We start from the raw sequence: 27,548 nt of genomic DNA on the forward strand, positions 1-27,548 counted from the left end.
TTAAATTGAAAAAAAATGTAGATTTTATTGAAATAGAGGTAGGAGACCTAAATTCCACTGATAATTAAATACACACACACACACACATGCACACACACACGAGTTAACTTTCAAAGAGACCTAAATTCCACTGATTATTAAACACACACACACACGCACACACACACACTCGAGTTAACTTTCAAAGAGTTAACTTTCTGTGCAACCCGTTTTTCTGTCATGGTAAATGTAGCTCATGAAGACCACAGAACAGCAAGAGTCTGGTACACAACAAAGACTCAGTGCCAACTATGGTTGTTAGATTATTTTCATTGTTGCTGGTGGTGTGCTTATTATTACATCGTGATCATGTCTATTGAACCTTGTTATTTTCCAGACACCTTACTGGGGTTTTTCACTAACACAATCTCATTCAACATTTCCAGCACACATATGAGAAAAAATATAATTAACTCGAGATTACAGATGGGGAAACTGAGGCTGAGTGATACAATATCTTGCCCAAGGTGAGAGAATCTGGGTTTCAACCTAATTCATCTTGATTCCAAGCCTTCAGCTTCTCCATCACAGAAAGTGAAAACATAGAGTGTTTGGGTCTTAATTTTAAACTTCACCATAAAGAAAGGAAAATGAATCCAAAATAGCTAATTCTAATTAAGCAGTGCTAAATATATCTAGTATGTTTTTGCAGCAAGGCTCTCTCTGCTCTGTGCGGTTACTTGTGACAGGTCACCCACCTGTTTCTTTGCAGACATAAATAACTCCAAGGAAGGAGCGTGTGGAAGGAGATGTGGAAAGACAAAGAACAAAAGAACTTTGGTGTAAAAATGTCACATTTGGTAGAATAAATATGGTTGACAATGAGTTGCAGGCCTTAGACTCTGCGCTAGTGACCCAAAACAAAGAGAGGCTCAGACAAGGGGAATGAAGGACAGTTTTTGTCCAATACCATAGTCCTTAGGTATAATGAGTAGGCACCACTCTGAGGTGGAAATGGACTCAAGTCCTCTAGGACACTCTAAAGCTCTTGCCCTCCAGGATACTGTTGGTCCATCAGATAAACATTAAGGTACTGTAATGGGGGACAAAGTCTGTGAAGTCCTGAGCTGTTCATTCAGTATCTGAAAGTCCCCAGACAGGGAGAAAGGGTTGCACAGAGTAGGGGACAGAGCTGCAGCAGCCTGCAAAGCTGTTCTCATGGCTCAATGTTAATAAAAATAACAACACAACATACATCCCTAGTGTATAATTTCCAAAGCTCCCTGTAGTGTAAGTATGATATTCATAATTATGCTCATTTTACAGCAGAGGTCCCAGAAGACCCGAGGGGTTGGTGATGCTACTCTCCCAGAGTTTCACAGCACATTCACAGGAGAGCTGGAAACAGAAGGCAGGTCCAGAGTGAGTGCTGGAGGTGCTGGATCTCACACTATTAAAGGACATTCTCATGCATCAAATTGTCCATATTTTTTAACCAGCCTTTCATTACTGTAATGAACCCACCCATTGGTACATGTGATGCCCCAAAGCCCATACTCCTTTGCCTACCCAAATACATCATTCTATATATTAACTCCTCTACCATCATCAGTTGTGACTTTGATCCTCGATCATCCTCATCAGCCTAAGAATATATGCTGCATTGTGTACAATCGCTCACGTGTGTACACACATACAATTTCTGACCCCATCTCACTCCAATTCTGCATCATTTCTCTATCCCTTTGACATAAAAAAAGGCGGATTGCTAAATGGATGTAGGGTTAGAGAGATGGATAGACATGAGAAGGCAAATCTATAACAGGTTGATTATGAATCTGGGGGGGGTTATATGGGCACCCACTGTACACTTCTTTCAACTCTTCTGCATATTTGAGAATTTTCAAAGTACAATATTGGGGGGGAAGTTGTCTCTATTTCCCTTCACCTCCTCTTCTGCTCCTCCTAACGTCACTCCAATAAGGCTTTCACCACCACTGTCCACCAGTTCTTGTCAAAGTCACCAATGACATTTACATGCCTAAATGTGGTGGTTCCTCCCAATCCACTTACTTGATCTATGTATAGCACTTGACTCCTTCCTTCTTCCGATTCTCTTCCCCCAACTCGGCTTCTGGGAGATCAGTCTTCCCTAGTTTTCCTCATAGATCATTGGCTTCCTCTTGTCAGTTTCTTCACATTTTCTTCTCACCTCCCCAACATCTGAGCAACAGTGAGCCGAAGAATTTATTCCTTAGATATCTTTTCTGTTCACACTCGCATGCTGAGTTCGTATCTAGTCTCATGGCTGTAAGTAATATCTTTACAGATGACTTCCAAATACATATCTTTAGCCTAGACCATGCCCCTGAACTCTGGACTCCAACTGTATATCTGTACTTGAAGGTCTAATAGACATTCCAATCATACAACATCCAAAGTCACACTCCTGGCTGTATACCAACACCCCCAGTCTCACCAAAACTTGCTTACACCTTGTGAACAAGCCCAGGTTGGTCAGCTAGGGGATGAGAGGCTGTGGAGAAGAGAACCAAGGCCCTGCAGGTGACATCCCATCAACTGCAAGACATCTGAGTAAGGCCATCCTAGGTCATCAGCAAGTCACCAGGCAACAAACCAGCTAATGACAGATACACGTGTGGGCTGAGCAGATCAGGTGAGTTGGCCCAGTCAACCCACAGAATTATGAGACCAGTAAAAGGTCATTTTCTTAAGCCATTAAGATTTAAGATGTTTTCTCTTTTCTTGATGAAAAACTTCAGAATACCTTGTTCTAGAAAGTATGTGTGATTTTAAGCAGAAAGAGTCACTCTTGAAGAAAAATAATTACCTAATTCTTTAAATACATGAATTGGGAGCTGGTCCGGTCATTTGCCCTTATTTCCTTGAATATCGTTTCCTAAACTTCGTCAATTTCCTCACTGAGGAAAGTTTTCACTTTAGGACAGCTTCTTCCAACTATCTCTGAGATTTTTACACACTGTCTCCAGTTTGAGACCCCTGAGTCAATACACACTCCCTTCTCTCTGAACTGCAGACAAGGGAGAGACAGGTCTACACAATGTGTCCTCTGTTTCTTTTTATTTAATGCCAAATGATATCCCCTGGATTTTAAATCTAATTAGTGTGGTTTACATTGTGAACACACCTCCATTTTGTATTGATTAACTTGTGAAATTGAATCAACCTATCTTGAATTATTAAAACCTTAATTTTTGACTCGCAGTCGAATGCAAATATGGTTTCAAAATTTGTTATATTTCTCAAATTCCTCCATAAACTGTCTTAGGAAGCTAGTGGGGTCTACCAGTTTTGGATTTGGTCTGTGAGAAAGATGCTCCAACAACTTAGCAACTGCATAGGTCCCAAATCCTGACCCCGAGCAGTTACATTTGACTTCACAAAATATTACTAATGAATCAGCAGTCTGATCAGATTGCTGTAGTAAAATAACAGATTCCACAGGACCCAGTAACCCCTAAAGTTAACTACTTCTACTCCTTTTCTGTCTTCTCATTTGCTTGGCTCTATTCTAGTACACTCTGATCACACATTGGGAGCCAGGCCCATAAGATCCCCTGCCTGAGCTCCTCCCACCCAGCCTCATTTATACTGTTCTCAACTAGGGCCTCACACTTTATTACATCTGGTTAGCTCTTAATGCATGGCATCACCATTATGAGTTGGTTAGCCATCTGCCCTACTAGACTAGATAGTCCTTGAGCTCAAACAATGTCTTATTTATATCTGGATGCCTTGTGCCCAGCATGGGATTTGGGACTATGTTGGTGCCCCAATAGGTTTATTGATTTAATGAAGTAAATAGCCTCACATCTTGTTGTCAAGTACAGATCTCCCCCAAGAAGGCTGGGAGCTGATGAAAACTATCCCAGTGTTCATTACCATCATCATCATCATCATCATCATCATCATCACTCATTTCATTTCAGTAGCTGTGTTCCCTAGACTTCATTTGTTTCCCCAAACTTTATTATCTAGTAAGCAGTGGGAGGCTGGGCAAAACTCCAGGCCTCCTGGCTCTGAGTCAGCCCATCTTTCCTCACAACATGATTATCTGGGTCTGATGGAGACCCAGAGAGGTCAACATAGCAAGAGTGGCAGAGAGAAGTCTGGAACAGCACATTGGAGCCACTGGCCCAACAAACGAGAAGGAAGAAAGTTACCATTCAGAAAATAATAACTGTGCCCTGTCACTGTGCTTGTCATTGTATGTTTCACCTCTTATTTAAAAAAAAAAAAAAACACACATAAAAACCCCACAAAAAACACATCTGCTCAGTACCAGTATATACAATGGAATACTACTTGGCAATGAGAAAGAATGGAATCTGGCCATTTGTAGCAACGTGGATGGAACTGGAGAGTATTATGTTAAGTGAAATAAGTCAGGCAGACAAAGACAGATACCATATGTTTTCACACTTACGGGGACCCTGAGAAACTTAACAGAAGACCAGGGGGGAGGGGAAAGGGGAAAAAAAGTTACAGAGAGGGAGGGAGGCAAACCATAAGAGACTCTTAAATACTGAGAACAAACTGAGGGTTGATGGGGGGTGGGGGAGAGGGGAAAGTGGGTGATAAGCACTGAGGAGGGCACCTGTTGGGATGTATATATATATATACATATGTATATATATATATATATATATATATATATATGTAATGAACATTACAAAAAATAAAAATAAATACAAAAACAGACTTGGGTTTTTTGAGAAGTTTTAAGTTCATGGCAAAATTAAGAGGAAGGTACAGAGATTTCCCATATATCCCGTGGCCCCATATATGACTAACCTCCCCCACTATTAACATCCCCCACCACAGTGGTCCACTTGTTATAACTGACATCTACAATGACACATCATCATCACCCAAAGTCCATAGTTTACATTAGGGTTTACTCTTGGCATTTTATATCCTGGGGGTTGATCAAATGTGTGATGACATGTATCTACCATTATAGCATCATACAGAGTTGTGTCATTGCCCTAAAAATCCACTATGCTCTGCGTACTCATCCCCTCCCTCCCTCCCCATTGGAACCACTCATCTTTTCACTGTTCCTAGTTTTGCCTCTCCCAGAATGTCCTTTGTTGGAATCCTACAGCATGTAGCCTTTTCAGATCCCCTTCCTTTACTTCAGAACATGCATTTAAGGATCCTCCATGCCTTTTCATGGACTCATAGCTCATTTCTTTTTAGCACTGAATAGTAGCCCACTGTCTAGATATATGACAGTTTACTTATCCATTCATGTATTGAAGAACATCTTGGTTGCTTCCGAGTTTTAGCAATTATGAATAAAGTAACTGTAAACATCTGTGCTCAGGTTTTGGATGGATCTAAGTTCTTTACTCCTTTGGGTAAATACCAAGAGTGCAATTGTTGATCATATGGTAAGAGTATTCTTAGTTTTGTAAGAAACTGTCTCACTGTCTTCCGAAGTGGCTGCACTGATCTGCACGTTTCCCCTCTTCTTAATTCTCATGACAAGGCTGTGAGGTCAGTAATAATATTACAGATGAGGAAGCTGAGTGACAGTTAATTTTCTAGGCAAGGCAGTGATTAAGTAACTGACCACTCACCACCCTTCAAGCCAACTTGCCATCCCAGATGTTCTACAAATGTTTCTACGTAGCTCCAAAAAGTTGCTCACAGCCCTATCCAAAGGTAAAATAAAAATCTATGACATCTATTAACATGGCCAACTTTACTGGAGGCTGGAAAAAGAGGAAAATGCTATTAGAAAAAACAACCCCCCCCCCCCACACTATGGTTCTTGAAGACCAAACAGCTCTTCAAGATAGAAGGGGAACTGAATCAAGCCTGTTTCATGAACAGGACTCTGTCATTTTCCAAAATGTCTGAGCCCCAGGAAGTTTGCATCTGTTGTCTGTGACTCTGCTCCGAGATCATACATCTCATTAGCAAACATCCTGAGACCGTGGATGATTTTGGAGGAAGATACCTCACGAATGTCTCATGGGCATCTAAATATTGCATGGAACATACTTTCACTAAAAAAAACCTGTCATTTATCTGAAATTCAGATGTAACTAGGTGTGCCGTATTTTTATTTGCCAAATCTGGCAACCCGACATGGGTCTCTTTTTGATAGTGAGGACACTACCAGAAGACTGGTCCTGCCTGTTTCATTGGCCAGAATTATGACCCATGTCCATGTTTACAAGGACTCTTAGCAAGGGGGTAGAGCCTCCATACAGGATTTCAATCATTATGGATAATTCCAACGGGCCTCCAGCAACACACCGCCGTGGGTACTGAGTGGGGCCTCTGAGCCATAGGGAAGGGAGATGGGAGGCGGAGGAGCAACCCGCACTGTCAGCTCCATTACTATCATTATGGCACAGTCGCACGGCTGTCACCCCCTTTTCTAGTCCCAGTCAAGCACACACGTTCTTAGGACCCAGTCTGCCACAGCTATGGAGGATGGAGGGAGCTGGATGCATCAAGGGAGGCAACCTGCAGCCTGCTTTACTCTTTGTTTTTGCCATGTCCTTCAGTAGCTACTACTTCATGTTCATCACTTCCTTCAAGACCACGCCTCAGAGGTCATGCTGTGCAAAGAAAACTACCCTGCATGAGTAAGGAGACGTGCTGCAGTGCTGAGGCATAGACCCAGCTCTGTATCATGAGTGCTGCCCTCGGACAGGCAATGTCCTCCGCTGTAAAAGGGGCGGGGTATATACTGTTAAGAAGGAAAAGTCCTTTCTCATTGTATTGTTTTATTGTTTTTTTTTATTTTATTTTATCTTCTTTTATCTTCTTTTATCTTCTTTTATTTTTTAGCAGAAATCTCCCCTGGCTTCTCTCACCCTAAACCAGCTTTGGCATCTCTTAGAGATCACTCTTTTTTTTTTTTTTTTCATTTGTTTCCCCATCAGAGTTCAAACGAGTGTCAAATATTTCCCAGACAATATCAGGCAGATACTGACAAAAGATGAATAAAATGTGCCCCCAACCCCAAGCTACCTTTGAGCTCACAGTCCTGGAAACAGACAAGCTAACAGCTAACTGCCATTCAGTGTGGGAAGTGCCACTGTCGAGTGATAAAGAAAGTACCAGAGGATGTCTGAGGACGAGGGGGCAAGCAGCCCTATGTGAGGGAATCTGGGAAAAGTTAGAGATGAAGGGACTTCCGAACCAGGTCTTGAAAGATGGGTAGGGTTTCACCATTCAGGTGAAGAGCCTAGTGTGTTTAGGGAGCAGTGAGAGGCTCCATTTGGACAAGAGAAAGTTCCAGGATGGTAAATGATAATGACAAGAGGTAGAAGGACCGCTTCCACAGCAATGGGGATAAAAGAACAGGAGGAATCCATCACGTTTGTGAGCACCGAGAAGACAATTATTTCTAATGCATCAATTCTCAAAATGCCTTTCCTGGCAACATTAATTCACTTAGGTGATATTGAAGCCTCTTTAAAAATAGGGTTGCTAGCAATGCATTTCAAGGCGATGTGATGCAGGATCCTAGAGCACTGCTTAAATGAGCATGTGTCACCCCACGAGGTATTTGCCTCATTCGCAACACGGATCCCATGAGAATGGACACATCCCACAAGCAGCATTTATACTGCCTTTCCATCTCATGGTATTTTATAACATCCTCAACCTAAATGAGGCTCCTAGAGAAGGACGAGTGGTGGTTTTCGGGTTGAAAATCAGTGTCTGTTCCTTTCAGCAGGAAGCTGACATCTCATTTTTTAAGGGTGACATGCCATTACAAAGATGCATTGAAAGGTTAAAATTCTAACACACTCTTGAACATTCTAAGTGGCACGCCGGCTAGAAAGGAGCTCTCATTAGGTGTAATGGCTCTTCTACCTTGAAATGCAGGAGAAGGACGTACGCTACAAGAAAATATAACAACACAGGTTGGGTAAATAAACACTCTCTCGAAGAAATCAGAACAGAACAGGTTTTCTCCAGTTTCACAATGGCACAGCCCATTATGCTAAAGGGGGCCTAGCCCAAATACGTATTGTTAGAAGCCTCCTTTTACAAGAGCCCGTTGCGCTCTGCAAAGGACTGGGAGGGCGCCCTGATATTCAGCAAGCACTAGTCATCCCTATCATCATCGTGGGCATTTTCTGGAATGACATTCACCTGCCTTGAGTGAACTAAGAGCTGTCTTCCAAAAGTCTCCCCAGAGTGAGGGAGGCTCTCGCAATCTCCACTTTGAGATAAAGAGAGAGATAAAGAGAGAGAGAAAGAGATGGCTAAACACCATCCCAGAGGCTCCACAGCTAAAGAGCGATAGCACCTTGATAAATTCAGGCTTCCCTGAAACCCAATGGAACGTTGTTCTGCTAAAGCCCAGAGACAGGACACGATTTGCTCAAGTTCACTGAAAGGTCCTGAAGGAGGGTTGGAGTTTGAACCAAAAACCTTATTTTTCTGAGTTCAGATTATGCCCTTTCAGAGAAAGTCTTCCTCTCCCAAACCTCCTGACCAACTTAAAACTTTCAGTCAAGTTCCCTTCAACAACTGTAGTCTCCGGTATTTCTGCCCTCTATTTGAAAGGGAATAACTTGATAACCTTTAAAAATCCTTCTTCGGAGGAAAAAAAAAATACCCATTTATATTCCTGCTGCAATCCTCATGGCTCTACCTGCCTCTGAGCTGGCTTTCTTGGCCTCTTCTGCACCTTAGGCTTTGTTAACAAACCCTCTTTGAGGTTAGGGTGAGAAACGGTAATTCAACTACTCACAGGGGCTACTGGGAGGCAAGCCTGAAAGGTTTCCAGATAGCCAGCAGGCACAGGTCACGTTTTCAATGGACAAGGGCAAAAGAGCAGGAGTCATTTTCCCTATGTGGCACATATGTGAGGATGTGCCTGAGAGAGGGCAGGGGGGAAGGAGGAAGAGAGTTACAGAGAAGGAGTGGGAGGGAGATAAGGGGAGAACAGAGAATGAGAGATTATACCAGTGGCAAGGAAAATCAGTCTAGATTCTTTCCAAATAAATTTAACTTTTGGGCAGAATCTTGGTTTCCAAACAGGCTTACAGAATCTCCATTTTTCTCATTTCAAAGCCCCCTATTGCATCCAGAATTTCTACAAATATTCCTTTGTAGAAAAGTAGCACTGTAAGAACAAAGAGGCATCATAAAATAGAAATTGGGACACAACACATTCTCTTCCAAACAGCAATCTATCAAAGGCACGGTTCTGATCTAGGTGGAAAAGGGATCCCAAGGTAAGGTTTGCTTTGCGTTTCCCTTCCCACCTACATGCCCTGAGTGGAGCAGTGTCCAGCACTCTGCACGTCAAAGGAAGACCAAGCTATAACTACCAGAGTCGTCCTGTGGGTGGGTGGGATGTTGGGGGCCTTGGCCCCATGCTCTGACTCCATTTTTCCGTTTTTGCCTTGGGGTAACTGAAATTGTTTCCCATCACAGCAGACCCTGGGCAGGTATCCTGCTTTGAACCCAAGACCTTAGTGAGTCCAGCACCCATCCCTTCCTTTGTTCCCTTTAGCATAATTAAAACAGAAGACTTTCCTGAACCAAAAGGGAAAAAGAATTGAAAATCAACTCAGGCAACATAAAGGCTATAAAGATGGGTGTGGTTTTTTTGAGGGGGAAATCTACTCAAACCCACATGGTCCCTCCTGTAAAACTCCTTGAAGAGGTGGCACTCCCATTTAGAACACAAAAGAAGCCTCAAACCAATCCCTGCTTCAAGCTCATCAGTAAACTCCTGGGTGCCGGGTATACGTGTATCATGGACTATTAATCAGCCTAAAGAGGAAAGAGATTCCAACACATGCTACAGCACAGATAAACCTTGAGGGCATTATGCTAAGTGAAAACGCCAATCGTAAAAAGACAAATACTGCCTGATTCCACTTCTCGGGAGTTACCTAGAGTGGTCAGATTCATAGGCACAGAAGGTAGACTGGCGGATGCCAGGGGCTGGGGGAAGGAAGCGCGGGAAGTTGGTGGATACAGAATTCCAGCTTTGCAAGATGAAAGATTTCTGGAGATGGATGGTAGTGTTCGTTACACAACTTGGACGCACTTAATCCAATGAAGTTTACATTTAAAAATGGTTAAGATAGTAAATTTTATATGTACTTTACCACAATGAAACATTTTTTGAACATGTTAAAACCTGGGGGCACTTCCACAATGATTGTGCCTTTTCGGCCTGGTTCTGCGACCTTCACAAACCTTGGAATCATTAGACTCCGCCAATTGTGCTAATAAGCTGCAAGAAATGTTCTTGACTTTGTTGGAAACAAATGGGATTCTATAGTAAACAGATTTTTTTTCCCAACTAACTGTAAAGTTCCAACATAACACACTTACAGATCCCATGACCTCAATTCCTCTCTGCTAATTACCTCATCCATTTCTTCACCTCATCATTTAATATATAATATTTTGCTCATCAACCTTTTTCAAAATCTTAGGACAGTTAGAGCTGTGCTCTCATCCCTTCCTCTAGGAGGAGGGGGAAAAGGGCCATATTCATAACTAACTAATCAACACCAGATTCAGCTGACATTTATGAAGCTCCCACAATAGGCTAGGAAGTAGGCAAATAAAATTGTATGGCCACGAGGTTCTAATTTAATCCTGCTTCCTGTCTAAACCGAATCACAAGGCTATTGTTTTGCCTACACTCTGAGCAACTCATTGAATTCCTGTGTCAATCTATCTTCCTGAAGCATCGCAATGGATGGTCCCTAATCCTGGCTCACCAAGACCTTACTCCTGCTTCTTTGCAGCCGCACATCATTGTGAAGTTCCACGTGGAGCTCCAGAGTAAGGTTCTGGGGTCATCAGCAGGTAAGTAGATGGTGGGTGAAGCCACGAGACTTCACGAGATGACTCAAGCAGAACTTAGACGGTGAGACAAGAGGAGTGAGGAAGAAATCTTGGAGACCATCAACATCCAAGTGATGAGCAGAGAAGTAAAATGACTGGAACAGAGAGGTGTCACCAAATAGGTGTCTTGTCAAATAGGATGGGAAGTGAGGGGTCATTAGGATGTGACACTTAGGAGGTTCCTGGTATTTTTAGAAAATCCTTTCCACAGACTTGGGGTGGCCAGGAAGTTAAGGAAGCATCAGAGAGGAGTCTCAAAGGGAGGCAGGTGGACCCAAGGCTGGGAGGTGGTGGTATCTGTTGTTGAGCGCTTTTGCAGGTTGTACTGGAAATGATTTTGAGAGAGAGAGAGAGAGAGAGACAGAGACAGAGACAGAGACAGAGAGACAGAGAGAGAGAGAGAGATTGATTCAAGACTCAAGAAGTAGAAGGGTGGGCAGGTCAGTGGAGGAAAATCCTAGAGTGGTGATAGATAGGAGCCTGAATCAGGCAACAGGGCATGCCCTAGAGGGAAGGGAAAACACTTTTACAAAAGAAAAGCCAATGAGGTTCAATGGTACCTCTTCCACAGAGCCTCTCATCCAGACCCCCGACTCACCTAATGCCAACCTCCCTTGCTGACCACGGCAGGGCCATGTGTGGGTTGGGCACAGAGCAATTATTTGTAGTGAATGAGGACAGAGACGTGGCTCAGAAATAGATTCAATGTGGAACCCTGGGTGTTGAGCAGCCCCTATGGCGTGGGCAGCAGGTGCTCTGGCTCCATCAATATCCGCCACTCACTTCCCTTCTTCTTCCCTGCGTCTCTCCTTCTCGTTTAACCCTCAATGTTTTTATTTCGGGTGCATTTCTCTTCCTAATGACAGAGACACTGGGTCATGCTGTAATGTGCTGGGAAAATCCAGAGCCTTTTATGAAAAGGCAGGCAGAGGCTTTCTTGTTCACAGCAGGAAATCTGAGCAGTGCTCAGCCCTGCATCCACAGGGAAGGGGAAGGGCTAGCTCATCCTGCCCCTTCCCTCCTCCCGTGGGGCGCTTACCTAGAAGCACTAATGGTGCTAAGTTCATGCAGTGCCTAACAGTGAAGTGAGGGCTGCGTCTACAAAGAAGTCGGCAGCCACCTGCTCTGCAGGAGAGGGGAAGACATCGAACTCTCCATAGAGAGATGGTGGGCGGCACTGCCCGCCACCCCTCCCCACTGCTGGGCTGAAGGACCCAACAGAGAGGCTCGGCCCAGCCCACAGAAGAAGAGCTGGCTGCTCACAGAGGGTCGACTTTCCTACTTATCCACACTTGGCTTCACTTCCTGCGGGTGGGCCCTGACCCCAGGCCTCCTCCTAAGAACACAGCGCCTTCCTCCTTCCCAAGGCAGCCCCACCCTGTGTCCCAGACTGAGGCCTTGGATAACTGGTACCCGGAGCTGCAGCTGGCACTTCCTCCCCATCACTGTGCCCTTTGTAGGAAGTACATTCCGCTCCCACACACCAGCCAAGTCCCGGGTCCCATCCAACTCGCGACCACATCCAACTTGCAGAGGGCGGTTGCCGCCTGCATTTGCCTCGCCCTGCAACCTGCCAGGACACCGTGGGGGAGCCCTCCCAGCACGGACTGCTCGCCTGAACCCCACCACCCATTACTCACTGACCAGTCTGTCTCATTCCATGCTGGCCTCAGTCTCCTGCTTTGTAAAACGGATGGGATGATAGCACCCCCGGCCCAGGGTCGGGGGGAGGCTTCAGTGAGACAGGGAGGGACAGCACGCCTCAGACCCCCCGTGCGTGATCACTGGCGGGAACTACTGCTGAGCTCTATCCCTAGCCCGCAGTGACCGCTTCAATCCCAGCACACACAACGTGCCCACTAAGAAGTTACCCAGCTGGAACCAGGCAGACCGAGGTTTGAATCTAGACTCCTGTACTTACTACCTGTGCAGCTCAGAGCAAAATCATCAACACCCACCCCCCCCTCCCCAAGCAGCTTGTTCATCTCTAAACCCTCCCTCGCAGCTTTTGGGAAAGACGAAGCGTGGTGGCCCGGAACACACCTGGTTATCCAGGGACCTGAAATAGATACCAGACTCCTGCCTGGCATCCCGTCTTTGGAAAATGCAGGGAGGGCCTCCCAGACTTTGATCCCGAACACCTTGGGATTTCCCTCGGAAGAGTCCTGGATCCTTTCCCTGAAGGACCAGTGTCACTTCCCCTGCAAGCATGAGATGTGTTTGATGTACCAACGACCGCCCCTGCCTGTCTGCTGCGTCCCGGGGAGGCCTGTATCCCAGGTGCCCACATAGATTCCACCAAAGTAAATGCAAGCCTGGGGACAGAGTGACCTTTGTCAGGATGAGGGGTCAAGAAGGATTCCCGTTCTCCTACAATGGTTATCACACACACCTGTGTGTGTCTCCCAGCACGACCTTTCAGCTGATAACAGCATCCTGTAACAGGACTGGGAGGTGCAGGAACAGACCTCGATCACCCCTGCCACTGAGCCAGCTGAGGAGGTCCTGGGCCGTGCAGGGAGGTGTCCAGAAGCAAGCACATTGGGGTCAAATTGCCAGGGTTGAAACCCAGCTTACTAGCTTAGGAATGTGGGCAAGTAACATCACTTCTTTGAGCCTCTGTCTCTTCACCTGTGAAATGGGCATTATAACACAGCCAGAGGATGCAGTGTGGCAAACTCAAGGGCACAGTGCTGATGTTCTCTAAGTGTTGGTACTATAATTAGCTGGAGCTGGATGAGCAGCGTCTGAGTTCTAGGTGTTCTGTAATGGAAAGGAAGGGAAAGCAATGGCGGTGCAAAGTACCTACTCTGTGCTCCTAGAACATAGGTGTTTAATCCTCAAAACAAGCCTAGGAAGGGGGTACACTATTCCCATTCTAAGGCAGAAGCTGGAAAGCCTGGAGAGGTTAAGTGACAGACTGACGTCTGCATCACTAGCTCGGGGATGCTCAGCCACATGTGCCTGCTTCTTAAGCACCCCACAGTGCCGGGATGCCTGGGGGGTCCAGGAGGGTTAGCAATTCACAGGTGCTCTGGGCTGCTGTCTGGACCACACTGGAGGAGGAGACAGGGAACGGGCAAGTGGGCCTGACTGAGTAGGATGGCCATCCCTCCAGGATACCCAGAAGCTGCATGAGCAGGCAGGCAGAGTGCTGACTGTGGTCAGCACCCCATCCCCCAGAGCAGATGGGCTTCCACTGGCTCTTTGGCACCAGACTAAGGCAACAGAAGGCTTCTGGAGGAAGAGCAGGTGCACCCAGGTCTGCTGTAACCATCCAGCTCAAAGGACCCTGCACCCTCCAGCTGTGGCCTCCTCCAGATTTACACCCAGGGTTCCATCCTTCCTGCATATGGTCCGAAGCATGCAACACGCCTCTGCGAGGACTGTGTCTCACTACCCTGCTGCACACAGTTCCAAACCCCACCACACACAGGAGGGCACATGCATGTCATCACCAATGATGGCCTTACTGAAAGGACGTAGGTGGAATTCTGACTTCACCCCACAGGGATGCACCTGGGGGCAAGGGGCGCCAGTCGCTGTGGGCCGGCTACAGTCTGGACCGTGCAGAAGGCTCAGGGCTATTCATGGCAATGCTTCCAAGCCGATTCATTCATGCGCTTATTCATTCAGCATGTGTTTTGGGTGGCAGATAATACCACAAATGGAAGATCCCAAAGCTGATAAGACAGAAGGCGATGACAGCATCCGGCAGGTGAACAAGGGGCAGGTGCCGTGCTGGGGGATCAAAGACAAGGGGCAGAAAATTCTACCTGAGACCAGCAGGAAAAGCTTGTTTGGCAAACAAGAAGGCAAGACCTGCTGAGCAGCCAGGAGTCCTGATGGACGTGGGACAGTTGTTGTTAGTGGAGTTAAAAGCAGTTCAGTTCAGAACCATGGAGCATTGGGACGTTTTACAAAATCCCCAAGAATACAGGCATGCTGACCACGGAGAGAGAGAGCGGAACAAGGATTCAAGGCTTCAGCTGGATGAACCAGCTGGCCCTATTTCCTTCTTGACTCGGTGTCTAGGCTGCACTGCACAGTAGCCTCTGCCTAATATTTGAGTCCTGAGCCCTGGGGACAGTCGATATTGTTATTAACAATAACAGTCAATATTAACAATAATAGTTGCTGAGACATTGCGGGCTGCAGCCCTCAACTTCCAGACGTGGCTGAAATATGACAAATAGAGACTTTAGCCGGGAGGGGGTGACTTTACAGGACCCCTTCCAGGCTGCAACTGTCCTCATCGAACCACCCACCTCCCCACTCGCCCAAATGCTCTTCCTTCTAACTCAGGTGTGATTAGAAAAATGACCAGGCTTGAGCTAAAAATACAAATGCTTTATGTTCCTCCACAGGGGGAAAAAATAAGACAAGAGAATCTATGAAAGTAACAAGGAATTTCATCCTTCAGTGGGCTTTAGAATGGATATTTTAGACTCAGCCATCCATAAACACTGGGTAATATCATAGTCTTGTAGTGCAGAATGAATTTCAGGGAACGAGCCACAAATCTGCATTAGGCCCAGCAAGGGGAGGGGGGTGGTCCACCAGCATTTAAAAATCCTGTGGCTGGCAATGGCTGGCATCCTGTGTGTCCAGGTAAATAGATGCCCAGTCAAGGGTCAACCAACCAAACAGCAATGTGCTGCTGAGATGTGAAAAGAGGACACCTCGGGCCCCGGGCTTAGGCAGCAGGTCAGCTGAGACAGGGGCCTTCAGGCCTGAATCCCAATCACATCGGCCCCTGTGACTAGCCTGGCATCCCAGCGACTTCAGGGCTTACAAGGCACCGAGTGGTGTGGCCCCAACTTCTGGCCACACATTATCTCCCATCGTTCCCCACTTCCAGCATAATCCTCGACATGCAGCTGAAAGAGTCAAGGCTGGCTGTCTGTCTGTCCTCCTCCCTGCCTCCTGCAATCCCCGGGGTTCTGTCCCCGCTCTTCTTTCCACGTGGGGCAGCCATTCCCCAAGACTTCAGCTCCCAGCTTAAACATCACACACTCTGGAAGCCCTCCAGACCCCAGAGTGGATTAGCCAGCTGCCTCTTCTGCAGTGACTTGTTGATTTGAGGCAGTAAATACCAAGCCTGGCACATGCTTAATGCCACCTCGCCCAAGCCCCAGCCCCACCCAGGCTTCCTCCTCATCTTGCTGCATTAGCCAAGCCGTACACATGCGTGCACACACAGTACTTTGAGTCCCTGCCTTCCCTGAGCCTGCGAAGATCCTGCTCACATCTGAGCCACCGTCCATGCAGTTTCCCCAGGGATTTTCCCATGGTTGTCAAACTGAATTAAAACCTCAGAACCTCCTCCTCATCCTTCAAGGATCAACTCAAATGTTACCTCCTCTCTGAAGCCCCTTACTCCAACCAGAACCTATAGACCCGCCCTCAGAGGGGTGCCCCTCAGCCCCAGGTACCATCCACATCCTCCCCTGCTCCCAGCAGTTTGCCCACACGTGTGGAAAAGGAGCATTCGTCTCAGCTGAGTCCAGAGCTTAATGCGCGGGTCTAAGCCACCTTCCATATCCCTGGGATCCACACAGCTCCTGACTCACAAGAACCTACCTCACCATGAAACCTGGAATAGGAAAAATAAAATACAGGGGTTTGCTTCCCTCATTGTATGAGCTAGTAACCTGAGTTGTAAGACGAAGGGGCTATCTGGGAGGAAAGGTGCATAGTCTCCACTCTCACCCCCAGCTCTGCTCAGAAGCACATGTCTGTGAGTATCCCACAGCAAAGCAAATGCTGTCCCAGGACCATGGTACAACCAGTTCTGTCCATTCTGGACTTGGAAAAAGAAAGTACAGTATTTGTAATAAAAGCCGGCATTATGGAGGATTCATAGTGCATTTGCCTGGCCCCATGCTAAGTGTTTTCTATTCCTGATCTCCTCCTACCCTCTCAACCACCTGATGAGTTAAGTCCAACCACCCCCATTGCACAGAACTGGAAACCGAGACACGTAAGTATTTAAGTCTCCACCTGGCTGGGTCACGCAGAAATCCATGGTCAAACTGGCATTCAGGGTTTCGGCTCCAGTGGCTTGGCTCCAGAGCCAGAGCCGCCATGCTGTGTCCCTGTCTTTGCATGTGGATTTCTTCAGCACATACTTGGATTCTGCCTGGTGCTGGGAGAGGCTGTACAGCTTGCGCACATTTAGATCAACTTGTCAACGGCAGGCTTGCTCACAACAGATCTTTTTCATCCCTCCTCCCCTGGCTCATGAGGCTGACAGAGTGGTGTATTGGATTTCCAAAGGAGTCTTTCATTAGAAAAATACATTCTTTTGATCACCCTCTGTCTCCCCAAAGTTGCAAAGGCTGAAGATCAAGTTGCCGACTGGAATCCCATTCATCATGGAGATAAACATCAGCCGCCTACCCCTCCACACACAGGCTGCCACCTTCAAAGAGCACATGTCAGCTGGCTGACAGCTGGTGGTAGGACCAGAAGACCTGGTCCTGGGAAGATCCTAGTTGGAACCCAAGCTCTGTTACTATGCATGCACCAGTGTGACCTTGGGCAACTCACTTCTTTCTGCATCTGTCCAGCAAGTCTGGACCCCTGTAGACTAGTAAATGACTGAATAAATGAACTGACGAATTAATGAATTAGGTAAGATACCCACCATCTTCCTGCTCAAAGATACTAGCCTCTAAAGCATTTTTCTAAAGAACAGCCCAGCTTGGTTATTGGCCAAACCAGAATCCAGGCAATCAGAGACAGAACCACCTCACATGTCCAAGTGAGCCTTATACTCATAGTCCCTAAAGCAACAGGGCTTTAAGCTGGCCCCAAAGCATGATGCGGGGCTTCTGAATGCAGGGCCTCTCCTTTCTGCCCACGGTTAAGCCCAGCCATCCATCCACAGGCAGCCAGCACAGGGCGAGGGACTGTACAGATTTGGGGGCAGCTGAGCTGAGCATGAGCTGACCTCTCAAGGTCGCTCCTAGCTCCAGATTCTCTGATTCAGTAATAGTCCCTGTGAATAATAGATCTGGTCTCTGACACTGTGCATGATAAAGTGACCCGGTGCAAAGTCCTATTAAGATAAATCACATTTAAGTTTAGGAAATTATATGTTTGAATCCTGTAATTTAATGTCACCGTGACGCCCGAGAGGAAGGAGAGGAAACTCAATTAGAGGCTAATTAGACCAGACTACTCACCGGGCCTGGGTTGCCTTTCTGCCTCTGCTCAAGGCAGTGAAGCAGAGCAACCCGCAACCCCAGCCCCTGTGCCTTAGTTTCCCCACCTGTAAAATGGGGACAGTCCTTGTGAAAAAGAGGGGGCAGAGGGCATTGGGTAAGCAGAGAAAGAGGTGAGGGCTCCCTAGCACCTGCCCTGACCCCTTTGGCTTCTGGGGTGGGGGAGGGGGGTCCTGGATAGGCTTCAGAGGATCTGTGAACTCTGTTCCATGAGCTGTATGTAGCACCTGCACGTGGGTCAAGTTTGCAGAAGAGTGGGTCTCTTGTGGCTTCCATCGAATCTTCCAAAGGTGTGTGGAGGCCAAACCACCACCAATTACTCCTCTCACCATCCTTGCATCCACTGCTCCAACACTTTCCCATCTCACCAGCACCTTCACGCTTTACTGTGCCCTGCTATGACCCATCTTGCTGCAACAGTGGGCCATGGCTACCATGCTACTTCCCCACTCCACAATGTCCTGCTGTCACCCCCGTTCCCCGAAACCGCTCTTCCAGGGTCTCCATGGTCTCCTAAAGAGCCACCCCATTAGTCCCTGTCTCTCCTGCCATCTCTCAAGCATCGTTCACTCTTTGCCCCTTCACTGAGTCTCTGTCCCCTTCTGGCATCTGTGACCCCAGATGCTGTGCTTCTAGAATCTTTGCCAGGCAAGCACATCAGTTATTTCTCCTGGGCTCCAACCTCATTCCTTCTCCAACCGTGCTGCACAGCCTGCCAGATAGTACCCCCCACCCCATCAGCACTTCTACACTGGGATGCCCAGATCTAATGCCACCTGAACTTCTTCTTGAAGATTCATACCCCTATATCCTCTCCTGGATTCCAGAGACTCCGGACATTCCACATTCAAGAACAAACTCATTCATTTCCCACCCATTTCACAGAGATGAGATCATGACAAACTCAGTTGCTATAAGCAGAAAAATTTCTCCTCAACTTCCTGCATCTTCCAAACCTGATGTTCTGTGGACACCAAATTCTGGGACATGTAAGATGTCCTGCTGAGTGGAGGTCTTTGGTGGAGGCGGGGGACATTCCATCAGGGGGATTGTGAGGGTCAAGGTTCCCAAGGAGAGGCTAATGCTTTGAGGGGGGGCTCTACCTTGGAGTGGAAGTTCCAGAACGCCACCTCAGAATAAGCAGGTGTGAGAAGATGGGCAGGGCTGAGCTCAGGGTGTAGAGGCCATAAGAAAGAAGGTGACAACATTCAGTCCAAGATGATGTGCCCTTTAAGTGGTAAGTAGGGTCAAGGGCAGAGTGGGATTCAGGGGAAGGGTATGGATGGAGGGAAGGAACATTTAGGTTCAAAATGGACTATGGGCACAAGTTTTCTGTAGCTCTGCTCTCACCCCATTTCCTGCCAGAGTCTGGGGTCCGGCATGTTTCACCTGCTCTTGGTAGGGGAGCTAGTTTGAGGTGAGGAGAAGAAACTTGGTAAGGGATACAAGCCCATAGGAGCAAGCTCCGTGGAGGGCAGGTGGAACATGGGCAGGGAGGCCTCTGGCCCCGGACCAGCACCAAAGGAGTGACAGAAACCAGGCTTGATTTCCTGGCCTCCCATAATGAATATCAGAGAACTTCCTCTATGACTACTTTGACCAAACGATGATGGGGAGAATGAGGACTATGTAGGAATAATGAAAGGAGAGCCTCTCTCTGTGCAGCACTTAAGTACCATTTAAGCTTTAATAACTTCAGATATAAATATATAAATACACACTCACTTGCAAATTTGTCTAAATTTCTTTTGCATTCATTCACTTCTGTACATTTAAAAAAAAAATCTCTAAGTTTTTTTTTTTTCTTTCCAGCCCCTCTGGCTGAACATGGCAAATAGTGACTGAAACAAAAAATTAAAATTAAACACATATAAATTCATAAAATTAGTATCTCAAAAAAATGGAAATACATCAACTTTTGAATGATGTGTTTCCTAAGCTTATAGCATCTATGCCTCTGAAGTTATTAAAGCTTAAAATTACGCTAAAGCTTTTGGACACTTTTTATTTAAGAGTCACCATCTTATAAAACAAAAAAATCACCATCTCAGCCAGTCCTCATAATAATTCCCTGGAGGTAGGTACTGTTATCACCCCCATCTTTACAGACAAAAAGCAGAGGGTCGGGGAGGTTGAGAGACTCACCTGAGGTTACTCGGGGAGGGATTCTGGAGCTCAGGTTCCTGCCTCTTGTGACCAAAAGGAAATTTAACCTAAGGAGAGGTCTGAGGAGCGAACCCCCAGCTCAGGCAGAGGCATCTCTCGGCGGACCTGCCAGGCAAGTAGCCTTATAAAGTAGCAAGGAGCGGCTCCAAAAGACCGCCGCGTGGACAGAATGCAAAGCAAGGAGAAGGAGAGAGTGAGCCTGAGGCCAGCTTATCTCAGGAGGAACACTCCAGAGTGCAGTCAGAATCGGTGAGGGTCACGCCTGCAGGGGATAAGCTGGACACCGTTTCATCTCCATTCATCCTGGCCTTGAGGTTTATACAGACTGTGGGGAGCAATCTGGGCCTCTTTTAACTGGGGGTATGGGGACCAGATGGGGAAGGACGAAGGGCAGGTAAAAAGAAATCCAGAGGGAGACTGGAGAGCAGCAGGGGGCAGAAATGGAAGAGACACGTGGGATTTGGTGAATACAGGCTATGTATGTGCATGGATGCTCAAATATGAATCAACTATATTTTAATGGCGTAAAACACCAGTGAGCTTTGGAAGGATCATAAAGAACGTCAATATCCCGAATAACGGTATTGTCATTCTGAGTCCTTATAGCCTCACCTTTGGCAGGAAGCTCAGCAAAACCCTAAGCAAACAGTCCAGGTGTCGGACACCGGCTTTGCCACACGCGTCAGCCACGGGTCACCGGCTCCCACACGTTGGTATCATGACCGAAGCTCTACATTAGCTGCCCCTTCACCATCGAGCCACGTCTGCAAATCCCAAGGCTACACAGTTTTTCCTACCAAGAAAGTCTCATCCAGGAGCCACTGTGTGACCCCACGCACAGGATGGACCTTCTGGAATTTGACTGTGACGGCACCAGGGGGACTTGAGGGTGGCGGTGAAGGTCAACAGGCACACCGTGTGACGGGACCAGCACAGGCCCAGGTGTGTGATATGTGGGGACAAGCCAGCCCCAGACCCTCGTCTGGGGGCTCCTCGTCTTGGCTGCTTGGGGTCAAGGATACCAGAAGAGCAGCGAGGTATCCACCCTCACGCAGCGCGGCGAGCTGGGCCCTCAGCGCGGGGCTCCGAACTCCCGTTGCCTGCTGTCCTGGGCCGCACGCGGACCTCTCCAGCAGGGCCAAGCCGCTGGTCGACCGGGAAATGCACTTACTCCTTGCACCTCCTTGCACCGTCTGGGGAGACCATCCCCTACCTTGTAAAGTTGCAAAGGCACGGAAGGCCGATTTTCTTAGACCCCTGGTGTAACCCGCTCTGAGCACTGACGTGAACAGCAAGAGGACTCAGCGGCGGTCTCTAAAAGCCGTGGCAGTCTGCTCGTTCCGGAGGGAGACACGAGATGGCAAGCACAGCCACCGGCACGGGAAGCAAGGGAGAAACCACCCACATCCACCCAACACCTGCTCTCCTGAGGCCTTTCGCCTACAATGGCTCCGCCCTTCAGAGACAAAGCGGGCTGAGAAAGCCGAAGCCCGTCGTCGGGGTCACTCGGCTCCTGAGTGACACTAGTGAGCCAGAGTCCCACGCACCGGGCTCCAAAGACCCCTTAGCTGTTCTATGGAGCCACCTGTCCAAGGCAGCCGGCAGCTCAGGGAGATCAAAAGACCCCAACCTGGGACACCAGACAGCTCTTCACCGTCTACCCTTCCTGCTGGCACAAAGTGAGCGAGTGGGGAGCGCACCTGGGAGGAAAAGGCGGGCACCTGGGGAGGCTCGGGAGGACAACCTATCGGGAACAGGACGAAGGGAAGGGCAGGCTGAGGAGTCGGGCCCACCTGGCTGGGAATCCCGACTGCTCCTTCTGCCTCAGTTTCTCAAGCCCAAGATGGGAGCCACAGTCCTGCCCATCCGCGTCACAGGACTCGGCGGATCAAAATGCCAAAACGCTTGTGATGCAGCAAATGGTGTACAAATGTTGTTCTCCTCTTTCCCTCCCTTACACAAGTTCAGGATCACTCTCCACAACAGACCTTGGGGTTTCCCTCTTCTCAAAAGCTTCTGGCCTCAGGGTCTTGGCGTGCATGTGATTTTTTTTTTAACGTTTTATTTATTTCTGAGAGAGAGAGAGAGAGAGAGAGAGAGAGAGAGAGAGAGAGAGAGAGAGATCATGGGCAGGGGAGGGGCAGAGAGAGAACGAGAATCCCAGGCAGGCTCAGCACTGTCAGCCCAGAGCCCGCTGTAGGTCCTCGAGCTCACAAAACAGTGAGATCATGACCTGAACTGAAACCAAGAGTGGGACGCTCAACCAACTAAGCCACCCAGGCGTCCCTGTGTGATTTTTTATAATTGAAGTATAGTAGACGCACAATGTTGCATTAGTTGCAGGTGTAGAACAGAGTAATTCCAACTTCTCTATCATTTTGCTGTGTTCACAAGTGCAGCTGCCATCTGTTACCATATATCGCTATTATAATAACATTGACTATATTCCATATGCTGTACCGTTTATCCCCCTGACTTATTCATTCCATGACTGGAAACCTAGATCTCCCAGTCCTCTTCACCCATGTTGCCCAATGCCCCCTCACCTCTGGCAACCATCATCTGTTTCTATGTTTATGGGTTGTTCCTGCTTTTTTTGTGTTTTTAGATTCCACATATATGTGGAATCTACGGCACTTGTCTTCCTCTCTTTTCACTTAGTATGATACCCTCTAGGTCCATCCATGTTGTTGCAAATGGCAAGGTCTCATCCTTTTCTATGACCGAGTAATATTCCATTTACATATATACCACATCTTTACCATTCACCTGTTGATGGACACTTGTCTTGCTTCAGTATCTTACCTATTGTAAATAATGCTGCAATAAACTTAGGGTACATCTATCTCTTTGAATTCGTGTTTTGTTTTCTTTGGGTAAATACCTAATAGTGGGATTACTGGATCATGGGGTATTTTTAATTTTTTGAAGGACCTCCATACTGTTTTTCACAGTGGCTGCACCAATTTACATTCCCACCGACAGTGCATGGGGGTTCCTTTTTGTCCACATCCTGATCAACATCTGTTATTTGTCTTTTGAATTCTATCCATTCTGACAGGTGTAAGGAGGTATCTCGTTGTGGTTTGGGTTTGCGTTTCCCTGATTAGTGATTTTCATGTGTCTGTCTGCTTCTGGTCTCAGTTTCCGCCTCACAAAACCTGAGACAGCAGATCTGCCTTCCAGGCAGGGCTGCTGTGGACAAATGCTCAGGCAGTGCACTGTACAATTCCAGGACACGCTTCCTGCAGAGCTGTAATCTTCACATAGAGAGGTTTGTGAGAATTTCATGAAATTTTGTGAGATCAGTTTGGAAAATGCCAAAGACTGTGTGAAGATTAGCCATCATGAAAACTGTTGCCACAATTAGGTTTACAGTTACCCTCTCTTCACTGATTCTCTGCAGACTCTAAACTTTTGTGGTACAGTAAAACCTTGAATTGCAAGAAACTTGTTCTGTGGGTCCTCTGCAAGACGAGCAGACATTTCTAATAGATTTTAACTTGATAGATGAGCAATGTCTTGCAACATGAGTAGTAGGTCACGTGATCACAACTGAGCCAATGGTTCCTGACATTTGCTTGGAGAAGCAAGTGCTTTGGATTACAAGCATGTTTCCGGAACGAATTATGCCCGCAAAACAAGGTTTTACTGAACTTTTTTCCCCTCAACTTTACTATCAGCGTGACAGCAGCAGCAATATGCCCACTATTTAAACACAAGTGTCCATCACTACCCCCAAGATCACACTCTCTCCTAACACAGTACTTTGCCAACTTGAAATGTGTAGATCATTTGGAAAATTCTGTTAAAAGACAGATTCTGATGGGGGAGGTAGGAGGTTTAGGGGGAAGAAGGGGAGGAGGTACTCAGCTCCGAGGTCCGAGGGGACCTCGTTGTGGTGAGGCTGATTCGCTGACCACCCTTCGAGGAGCACCCGGCCTTAGTGTAAATAGGGTAAGGGATGGACTTTTCTTGAAGACTAGCTAAAAAATGAAGGGGCATCAAACCAACACCTATAGGTCAAATCCAGCCCGGGTGCCTCTTTTGTAAATAAAATAGTAACCACATCCACTTATTTACCTATTGCCTACACTATGGATAACACAGCTACACCTATTTATTCGCAGATTGTAGAAGGCTGTTTTTGCAGGAAAGCAACAGAGTAGTTGTGGCAAAGACCACACAGCCCGCCGTACTGGAAAAGAGATCCACTCAACTTAAAATCAAACACATTTCTTTACGCGGGATTTTCTGCCCTGGGGCCAGGCCCGCTGAATTACTTGAGGAAAGTTTTTGCCAATCCCTCTCCACAGGAGGACTGTAGATCAGGTCTCCCTGGGTTTCCCTGCTGGGGGAAGAGACCCCCCGGCCCCCATCCCTGAGGCGTCATGCAGCTGGCAGAAGCTGACAAGTGTGCAGCGTCCAAGGTATTCTAGAGGAGCTCAGCTGGCCCGGGCTGTGTCCCGAGACGTGGCCAACCATCCCTCAGGGGGCCAGTTCATCTGAAGCTGGGCCACCAAGCAGAGGATCCACTGTTACAAGGCTGACCATAAGTAACTGAGTCAGCCCCTGTTCCTGAAACATTTTTTGGTCCCATAGACTCTTAGAGCCAAGCTGTGTCTCAAGGTCCTCTGCTCTGATCCCACACAGGAGTTCAAGGTTCTGACCAGGGGACTCCAGCCTCTGCTTGAACACTTCTGATGGTGGGGAGCTCACTACCGCACATTTTCAGGAGAGTTATGTTAGCCAAGTCCACACCTGTTTCCATGTGAAACCCACCCACTGACTATTGTTAAGTCTTCTCCTCGATGATCTCCAAGAAGTCCCTTTGCCACAGCGAGCCTCAGTCCCTTGCGTTTCAAAAGGGGAGGACCTAACCGAACAGGCAGAATGTGTGTGAGGGTCGGTGGGCCAGTGCTTGTGAGGCCTTCATCCGCATTATGTCTTGATGTTCACACCAGCCGTGTGACAGGGAGATTCCTCATGCTCATTTTGAAAATAAGAAAGCAGGGGAGCCTGGGTGGCTCAGTCCCTCAAGTGTCTGACTGTGGCTTAGGTCATGATCTCATGGTTTGGGAGTTCAAGCCCCATGTTGGGCTCTGTGCTAACAGTGCAGAGACTGCTTCAGATTCTCTCTCTCCCTCGCTCTCTGCCCCTCCCCCACTCATGCTGTCTCTCAAAAATAAATAAATATTTAAGAAATAAATAATAAAAAATAAGGAAGTTGAAGCTCAGAGGGTGCAGTGAGGGGTGTGGAGGCGGGGGAGGGCTTCAAATCCAAGCACACCTGCCATAAACTCGGGCTTCTGTGGGGCTCCTCACTTGCCTCTCAGGAATGTAAGAAACACACTGGGGACAAGGACACCCTCGGGCCTCCCAGTTCTGGACTCAAGGATCCCTAAATGGGACCCCAAAGGCTTGAGGTCTATCAGGTCCATCTCAAACTCCCTTCGTTAAGAGAAATGAAATGTTTTATCAACTTCTTCGACAGACAATCTGATTTCTGTCCCTGTCGCCACTTATCATTTCCTCCCAGCTACTATTGAGGTCACAGCTTCAGAGACCGTTAGATGTCTGTCACGTGGAGTATTATTGCCCCCATTTTTCACCCAAGAGAAGCGGACTGACGCTTGCTGGAATCGCGGGGATGGAGTCACAGCTGTCTGTGCAACCGCGTGTGAGGGGGCAGCATGCACACCGCCCACACTGTGGGGTGACGGAGCATGGGGCCGACTGACCCACTGGGCACCGCAGCGAGGCTGGGAAGCCAGGGAGAGCGACAGGAGGGAGGGGCGAGTCCTCAGGTGCGTCCATGCCCCCTGGTGCGCACAGCTGGCCGGCTGCCCTGCCCCCCCCACCACCTCTTTGAGGCAACAGCACCTACCTCTCACCGGAGTTCTGCGGTCCTTCCTTCCTGCCGGTGTCCGTGGCTCCAACCAGGTCCTCTGCAAGCCTTTTCCCACAGTGAGATTTTTCTCAGCTGCCCATCTGATGTCACACCCCTGCTCCAAATCCTTCAGTGCCTTCCCACTGGTCCAGGATAAAGTCCAGACTCCTCGACGTGTGGCAATAAGGTCTATTCCACCGGACTTCTGCCTGTGGGGGATCCCCGCCCATGACGGTGGCCCTGGTGTGCTCAGGTCCGGCAGTCAGGGGTCCTGTTCACTTCCCCCAGGTGGTCAGGCTCCCTCTGCTGGAATCCTCCTTCCAGCTCACCAAGATGACAGATTAAAGACGGCCACATATTCTTGGATGCTTCTTCATCAGCAAGTGGAGGGGGAGATCTTTGTCCTCTTCCCCTGAAGCTGGGGAGCCTTTGTGACCACCTTGACCAGTGGGGCTCAGGGGAAGCGACACCCTGCCAGCTCGTGGCCCCCGGCCTTCAGAGACTGGCACTTGCCAAGTCCTCTCTCGTGGAGCCCTGAGGTGCCTTGTAAGAAGACTAACTACTTTTCTAGAGAGACAAGAGAGGACACATGGACAGTCCTTGAGACCATATAGAGAGGCCGGCTCCCTGCTGTCCCCACCAAGGCACTAAGCACATAAGGGAAGCCCTCTCAGACTCACCAAACCTGACTAATTTCCAGCTGAGTGTTATCAAACGGCCTCAGGACCCCATGGAGAACAACCACCCAAACAAGCCTTCTCCAAACTCTTGACTCACAGAACGGGGAAACAGAGGAAAATGGTGGTTGTGTGAAGCCATTGAGGTGTTGGGGCAGTTCATCATGCAGTAACAGATAGCCCAGACATATTCTCTCCCTTCCTTTTGTGGACTAATCTACATGTATCCTCTAGCTCAGATGTCCCTTCCTCTGGAAAGCTTTCTCTGATGATGAATCTGTTTTAGGTGCCTCTACTTTAGGTGGGTGTTCCCATAGAAACCCACCCCCATCACAACACGTAGAGTTGCTGGCTTCCCACTCCCCCTACCTTACGAGGCCCCAGGAGGCGAGGATCCCCTGCTTGCCTGCCTCAGCACTCTATCTCCAGCAGGAAGCCCAGTAGCTGCTCAATAAAGATTTCACGAGTGAGTTAATGAACAAATAAATGGAGTCACCTGAGATAGCTACGAAGTTCCTAATTAGTGGTGAGAGGTGAGCTACAGACAGAACCAATTTTTTTTAATTTTTTTGAAATGTTTCTTCATGTTTTTTTTTCCTTTTTTTTGGGGGGGGGAGGGGAGAGAGAGAGAGAGAAAGAGCATGAACAGATGAGGGAGGGGCAGAGAGAGAGGAGGAGAGAATCCCAAGCAGGCTCCTTGCTGTCAGCACA

General features: G+C 47.8%; 3 long non-coding RNA genes across 4 annotated transcripts in view; 1 reads left to right on the forward strand and 2 right to left on the reverse strand.

Moving 5' to 3' along the window:
- Positions 1 to 27,481, reverse strand: LOC123382284. 2 transcript variants are annotated; one of them, XR_006590430.1, is made up of 3 exons: positions 26,158 to 27,481; positions 2,053 to 2,202; positions 1 to 1,377 (listed from the first exon to the last, which is right to left on the reverse strand). It is a non-coding gene; the product is annotated as an uncharacterized LOC123382284 (long non-coding RNA). The 2 variants fall into 2 exon arrangements; XR_006590429.1 differs by having other exon boundaries at positions 1 to 2,202.
- Positions 1 to 27,548, reverse strand: part of LOC109494907 — an 801,993-nt gene that overhangs the window by 55,126 nt on the left and 719,319 nt on the right. The window lies entirely within an intron of this gene.
- LOC109494908 overlaps positions 19,099 to 27,548 on the forward strand; it is a 30,477-nt gene continuing 22,027 nt past the window's right edge. Inside the window, exon 1 of the long non-coding RNA XR_002150044.3 lies at positions 19,099 to 19,341. This is a non-coding gene — a long non-coding RNA (uncharacterized LOC109494908). The remainder of the gene's footprint in view (positions 19,342 to 27,548) is intronic.

The sequence above is a fragment of the Felis catus genome, chromosome E2 (assembly GCF_018350175.1).
Source record: "Felis catus isolate Fca126 chromosome E2, F.catus_Fca126_mat1.0, whole genome shotgun sequence".
Taxonomy (NCBI): domain Eukaryota; kingdom Metazoa; phylum Chordata; class Mammalia; order Carnivora; family Felidae; genus Felis; species Felis catus.